General features: G+C 42.3%; 1 long non-coding RNA gene across 1 annotated transcript; it reads right to left on the bottom strand.

Annotated features, from left to right (window-relative positions):
* Positions 1 to 1,714: 1,714 nt before the first annotated feature.
* Positions 1,715 to 4,075, bottom strand: LOC140234307 (uncharacterized). Its single transcript, XR_011901613.1, has 3 exons — positions 3,822 to 4,075; positions 2,665 to 2,923; positions 1,715 to 2,181 (listed from the first exon to the last, which is right to left on the bottom strand). It is a non-coding gene; the product is annotated as an uncharacterized lncRNA (long non-coding RNA).
* Positions 4,076 to 7,751: the final 3,676 nt, after the last annotated feature.

Here is a 7,751-nt window from a genome sequence, read left to right as displayed (position 1 = left end):
GGAGACCTGGAATGCATCCACAGGGAGAATCCGAATTCATAATGCGATGCTAAGTCTAGTTGGGGAATTATTCTGTTGATATCTATTATACATACTGTAGTTCTCCATACATAATCATTGAAGTCAAGCATTAAAAGTTAAGCATTGTTTTTTCTTATGAATATGGTGTCAGGGGTCTTATGAAAGAACAATTGCTAGGTCACTCAGACTCAGACATTCATAATTATTCATGCAGATAGGTACTTCTGAAAATGTGCACACAAGCAAACACCCACATGCACATATGCTCACATACATTCACACATTTGTACACATTTTTAAATGTGTGAAAGATTGAATAACATCACTTACCTGTATTGTTTTGTGTATGTACACTTGCAATACATATATTATTTCTATCCTAAATTTGAGTTCTGTAGAGATTTCTGTATAGTGAAGAAGAAATCACAAAGCTTTTGATTCAATGTTACATGAGAATGTCTCATAATATTGATATGAAATATACAGTATGTATGTGGAAAAGATAACTCTTCCGGACTGATTTGATGTCAAATGTGGATGTCACTCATGCGTGCTTGACTGACCAGCTGCCATTGATCCAGTGGAATAAATCCCATTTTGTTCCAACATTAGGATATGGAGATAACACAATGGTAGGGTTTTACAATCTCACTCCTGTAAGTACAATACCCCTCCCCTACTTTTCCTCACTCCCTTTTACTAATTTTCTTTGGTCTCCTATCTATACACACATCAACACACACACACACACACACCCTTTGCCATACTACACACATACCCACAAACACCTTCAAACAGGCATCACTTGAACACTCCCACCAACATGCAAATCGCATACATATGTACAATGCCATACAAATCTTACCTGTACATATATCTATGAGGGGAATATTTCTATCCATTCCATGAGGGGGAACATCAGACAAACATAGGGCAAATATATCAATGATATATTCATCCTATGTGTGTCTGATGTTGGTGTGTGTTTGTGCGTGTTTGTATCTGATATGCATGAGTGTACTGAGGGTGTGTGTATATGTGTATGTTTGTGCATTTTCATGTGTCTGTATGAAGCTAATCTTTTTTTGTTAATAAGGATGAATTTATACTGCATGTACTGTATTACTACAACCGCTACAACTACATATATAAAACACAACACACTTTTTTTTTTCCATTTGCTTACAAAATATAATTGGTGTAATCAGCTGGAAGGAATGTTTGACAAATGAATACTGGTTCATGACAGAATACTACTATATGAGCCAGCTACATTCCAGTTCAATGAGTTCGTAACTAGACTTGGTCCTGTTCTCTAAATAGAGGCTGTGAAGCTATTGCCGGAAAGGCTACAGCATCTTAATTGTATTAGATCGTTATTTGTTTTTTGTGACCATGATTGACAACATAGCTGTTCAACACGTATGTCAATTCTACACAATCAAAATTACCTTCAGTTGTATGGTTGTGAAAGTGTCATTTTCCAATTGCTAAAACATGCAGTAGATCTACATTACAAAAGAGAGAGGGGGAGCATAGTAAGAGTAAGAATTGAGACAAGAGTGCATTTGACATACAGTCGAATCTTGTTATAATGAGGTACATTATGGGACCAGAGATATCACTCCTGTATATCAAGATCTTGTTATAACTACAGTTTGTCATATCACTGCTTATAACATTGAGGTTCCACTGAACATGCATCAATAAATTACAATAAAATACAATGTACTGTAGATCATTTGTACAGAGAGGCTGAAGTCCAACAGCATGTTTCTCAGCTGTGTGCCTTGATGAGTTGGTGTTGGACGCTGCATATCATCAGTATACCCAACATACCGGTAATGGACAAGGTGTCTGACAAAGTATACATGTGACATTTTGCAATGTACAAACTTATCTGATGCATTTCTACACTGTGACCACATTCCCGTTAAGCAGATCGCAATGTGACAAGTTGTCACATTCTACACCCAATATCAGTGCTGCATATACAGTCTTATTACAACCTATGCAAAATGAAAGCATGTCACTATTTCTGATGGATGAGTTTATCAGATTTTTCTAACAGCAGAAGATGGCAGTAGGACTCTCACATTTTGGCCCAGAAATGTCCAGCATCATCTCACCAGTTACCGGTATGCAACATGTCTTGATCGCCTGATATTGAAACAAAAGTGAAACAAAATGGAATGCAAAAGGAGTAAAATTTGATAATTCTATTATATGACATCATGTGTTCATCTAGGAATTTATCTTGAGAATAGGATTTAAATTAGACAATGTAAATGGGACCCATGGGGTATGGTAGTCATTATTTTGGGGACGACTGTATAATGGCAGGATAAAATACATGTATAAAAACATGTATTGACTGCCTGAAATTGAAACAAAAATGAAATGAAATGGAATGCAATGGAATGCAAAGGGACTAAAATTTGATAATATATTACACAAGTGTTACTCTAGAAATCGTGAGAACAGGAATAAAATTACACAATGTGAATGGATCTTTCATATGTAGAATCGTATAATGACACCATAAAATTCATTAGGAAATTATCAGGGATATGAAAAAAGCCTAATCTTTATTGCAACATTTGGAAAATAAAATAGGGAATTAAATGTGCCTAACAAACTCACTTGTTATCTGCAGCATTTGTTCAAGCACCTTCTCCATAGGCCTACTGTTGGGTGTCCTGGTAGCTTCCAGTTTCTTTCACCCATTCATCGAGGCCCACAGTTGAGAAACCTGGATGTGCTATAATACAGCGCATTGGAGCATCGAAATGTCTTTCGTTGTACCGTAATTCTCAATCTTGTCCATTATGTGCTCTGTCTCTTTGCAGCAAACGGATTCCCTGGCAGTGGTCATGTGGGAACACAGCTGCGACAGAGGCACCTGAAAACAAAGAAAAAATGGAAAAAAAAAGAAGAAACATAACGAACAACACATTCGCATTTCCTTCTTTGTGTTTATTAGTTGGTGTTTTGAAGTAGTACTGCACTGTCACACAATGAGATTTAGACTATAGGCCTATTAGTCATTAGTGAAATCATTGTTTGAGTTCTAGGCAAGTGTGAACAAAATATCGTTCATGACTAGGCCTGTAGGAACCCCTACTGCCAGAGAGGTTACCACTGATACCAGACTCTTCAAACCACTGCTTAGCCCAGCCACATACGGTAATTGAAATTGCAGTTATGGTATGGCCGGCAAACACTTGTACCTTATTGCAAACAGCAGTTTTTCACTTATCCTTTCATAACTTGTCTCGTGCTCGGCAATTTACATGTGAAACTGTAGTAGGAGGGCCTTTATTATAGTGGAAACAAACTTGGTTGGAATTTACCAGTCGATTACCTCATGATAGGAAGGTCCTTGGGGCCAGAGAAATGACCTCCTTATATACCGGGTACATGCGTATACAGGTACAGTACTATGAATTACATCAAAGGTTATACCAGGACTCAAGTAAAATACTGTTAAATGCGGAAAAAAAAAAATCGGGATCTGAAAAATCAGTTTGTCCTTGTGACATTATGAATGAGATCGAGAGATATGAGAGCTCAAGTATGACATCTGCCTCGCCAGCTCAGTGCATAGCCTTTCAATTCATACCGTCGTTTACCGATGTCCCTCTTCCACTCCAGTTTCACATTCATGTTGTATTGTAAACAAAATTCTGTTTTGATTTTTCCGACCCCAATCGACCTGCATTCTGTAAAAATTAACGTTAGGCCTAACGTTAGAGTGAACTATCTAGACTCTCAGCGTACTTGATACTAATGATAGTTACCAATTATTATCTTCCAAGTCCCAACCTCGTCGCGGGCTCGTTGCCATCACCCTGTTCCTCGAGCAGCATCCTCACGGGCCACTGCCCCGGGGGCGGGAGGTGAAGAGTCGGGTTCATATACTCCAGAACGGTACGGCTACGGGCGGGATGAACTCAATACAGATTAGATTTAGGGTTGCGTGGGGCTGGAGCTGGAGCTGACGAGGGGCTGCTTTACCTTCGCCTTCATCATCTCGGTGGGGGTAGCAGCCAGAAAGGCGAATCCACAGAGGTCTGAATCCATATTGAGAACACTGTCTTGTTGACCACGTACTGCTACCAGCTTGTTTACCGTGTATAAAGCTAATGCAACGCGATCTCCGCGGAGCTAGCAAGGTATGCTGTTATCGTAAAAATTAGAGTGCCATCCAGTCTCCAGTTGAAATTTGTTGTTATCATCCATGCACACACACAGAGTCACAATGTACGGTCAGCAGTAAAGCGGCTGTCTGTACGTCTACTTGTCTTTTTCTCTCGCAGAAATATCTAGTTTTTTCCAAACGTAAACCGGATCCAAAAAGGCAATTATCATGGGTAAAGTGTTCAAAAAAAGTCAGTGGCGTCACTGGGCCTCTACTAAAATGTCTAAACAACATATTCAAATCACTTTTTGGACGCAAAGATTGTCAGAACTGGTTAAATCTTGATTTAAAAATAGATAAAGTTTCACTCATTTTACATTGCCAACGCATTAGACGAACTCGGTGGCTTCGCGGGGTCTACCCCATCATACGTCAAATCGCATAAGCCAATCAGCTGCCAATTTTGGGGGGCGTTCCCAAATCAGTGAACATTTTGAGCGATTTCTTGTTACTGAGCAATTTTTGGTGTATAAAAACGCCAGAATCGTGTTAGTGAGCTCAAATACCTTCTATATAGCCCCAATGTCCGAGTTAAAAGACTCCCCCTTTAAACAAGTGGGACTGTTTCAAGTCGGCAAAACGCGCAAAAACATGCACCGCTCCCTCGCACAGGTATTTCAAAAAACAAAAAAAGTCTTCATACTTTAAGGTCTGATTTTCCGCCGAAAGTCGGCTGACAAAAAAAGAAAGTGTGTGTGTGTGTGTGGGGGGGGGGCACCAAGCTTCACCAAGCCCTCCCCCCCTTCCCCCCCCCCCCCCCCCCCCACCAAGGCTGCGCCGGTCCGCTTATGGGCTTGTAATCGTGGTGATGGTGACTATCCGATCATCCCCCCCCCCCCCACTCCTCAGTACGGATTTACGCCGTTGATATACGCACACAACTGAAAAACATGAGAATCCTCACCAAAATCTGCACTAGGCCTTCACACAAAAATGTAGTCTATAACTACAAACACAATCAATGACTGCCAAAGCCTACGCAGCATAAATGTTATACACAATAAATGTGCACAACCAAACGTGAGATTCCTCATCAAAATCTGCACTAGGCCTTCACACAAAAATGTAGTCTATAACTACAAACACAGTCAATGACTGCCAAAGCCTATGCAGCATAAATGTTATACACAATAAAATGTGCACAACCAAACGTGAAAATCTTCACCAAAACGCATGTGGCCTGTCAAAACCAACATGCCAACAATGCAGGCCCAATACATAAGCCTGTCATCGACGCTATACACTTGTCTACATACTAAAAGCAAACGTGTACAGCCAAACGTGAGAATCCTCACCAAAACGCACGAGGCCTAAACAGAACCTACATGCAATAGAAGCAGGTACATAGGCCCGATACGACATGAGCCTATGTACGTACACCCTCGACGCTATACACGATGTACTTACAGCACACGTGTACAACCAGACGTGAGAATCCTCACCACAATCCGCATGGAACATGCGAAAGAAAACGGCTTGTCTGTTCATTTTCCCAGACAAGCCCCCAATTTGTCACGACTCAACCCAATCACCACATCATGACAATCAAAAATTTAATGTTCCGCTCCATTCCTGGCAGATCGCACCCAAACCATCACAACAATGTTGCAAAAGACCACGATTGGGAAGCCATGTCTTGATCTGAGAGCGATAACTTGCTGCGGACCTCTTTATTGGTATTAGCCTTGTTCAAGGCGCATCACAATACCACAATCGACAGCCTCCTTACAATTCAGCCCAACACGGGAGTGATCATTCTTGGTGACTTCAATCGACTGGATTTGCAAGAAAGAAGTTGTCTCAAACTCATTTGTGCAAATCGTGAAACAGCCTACACGAGACAACGCAATCCTTGACAAAATCATCACCAACATCTCAGACATGTATGACAACCCTCAAATTATTTCACCAATCGACCTGAGCGATCACCGCTGTGTGATAATCAAACCTCACAACCACGTTCCGATTGGAAACACAACACGAAAACGAGTAGTACGCCCGATGCCAGACAGTAAGATCAGGGAATGCGGGTCATGGATTCTGAACCATGATTGGTCAGAAGTTTACGCTGCCGACGATGTATCTGAAAAATGCACTGCCCTGTACGACACGTTCCACCAAACACTCCAGAGGTTTTTCCACTCCCGCACAGTCAAAATGCATCAAGGGGATAAAGCCTAGATTACTCCTCGCATCAAGCACCTCATTGCCAAAAGACAAAGAGCATTCTCAGACAATAAGCGCTGCCTTTGGGTCCAGCTGCGAAACAAAGTCAAAAGAGAAATCAGAGCTGCAAAAGAACATCACTACGTCGATAGCGTTCGACATCTGAAAAAGGACAACCCAAGCAAGTGGATCCAACAAATTCGGGAGATGTCGGGAAAAAATCCCTCACTAACAAACATCAGCGTTGATAACATCGATGCGACTCACCACGAGGAAATTGCAAACGCTATCAATGATCACTTCATCTCCATTGCAGACGACATGGAGCCCCTTGACAACAGTGCGTTGATGACGTACCTCCCGTCTCTCCCCATTCGCACTATTCAACCATGGGAGGTATTCAATGAACTGAAAAAAAAATCAAAACAAAGAAAGCAAGCGGCCCAGGTGAAATCCCATCAAGATTCATCAGCGTATTTGCTTTAGAACTTAGCCAGCCCCTCACAGATGTCATTAATGCATCATTCGCGCAAGCAACGGTCCCCATGCCGTGGAAGCAGGCGAATGTGACTCCTGCGCCAAGTCATCTCCAGCCACCATCCACAATCTCCGCCCCGTGGCCCTCACAGACCACTTCGCGAAAATCGCAGAACACTTCATCGCTAAGGACGTACTACGCTCTATGATCAGTCGATTAGACCCAGCCCAGTACGGGAACCTAAAAGGAGCCTCAACCTCACATTACCTTGTCGACGTTATGCATATGCTCCACAGCCATGCAGATAAACCCGCCACAGCATCGACGATACTCATGACTGACTTTTCGAAGGCCTTCGATCGTGTAGATCACACGACAGTTATCGCCAAACTGCTAGACATGAATGTGCATCACGGATACGTGGAATGGATAGCAGACTTCCTGTCGTGTCGTCGTCAAAGGGTTAAATACAAAGGAAAGATGTCTCAGTGGCGTGACACCATAGGCGGTGTACCGCAAGGAACCAAATTGGGCCCTGTTCTATTCATGGCCCTTGTCAACGATGCTGCAGCCGACATCGGCAGACATATCCGACGTTTCAAGTATGTGGATGACCTCATGCACCCTAGCAGAAACACGTGCAGCAAACGCCGAATCGCACCTCTCTTCAGCACTCCAAACATTGCAAGAGTGGTCTGCAACAAATCTGATGCGACTTAACCCCCAAAAATGTGTCACCATGGATGTGTGCTTTGGAAGGAGCAGCTGTGAGCCAAACACCCTCATGTTAGACCATGTGACGCTGCGCAATAGCAAAACAGTCAAACTCCTCGGAGTCTTCGTACAAGCCGATCTTAAGTGGGATACTCATGTGGAGTACATGGT

The sequence above is a fragment of the Diadema setosum genome, chromosome 10 (genome assembly GCF_964275005.1).
Source record: "Diadema setosum chromosome 10, eeDiaSeto1, whole genome shotgun sequence".
Classification (NCBI taxonomy): domain Eukaryota; kingdom Metazoa; phylum Echinodermata; class Echinoidea; order Diadematoida; family Diadematidae; genus Diadema; species Diadema setosum.
Note: the sequence above shows the minus strand (reverse complement) of the source record. Positions and strands in the feature narration are given on the sequence as shown.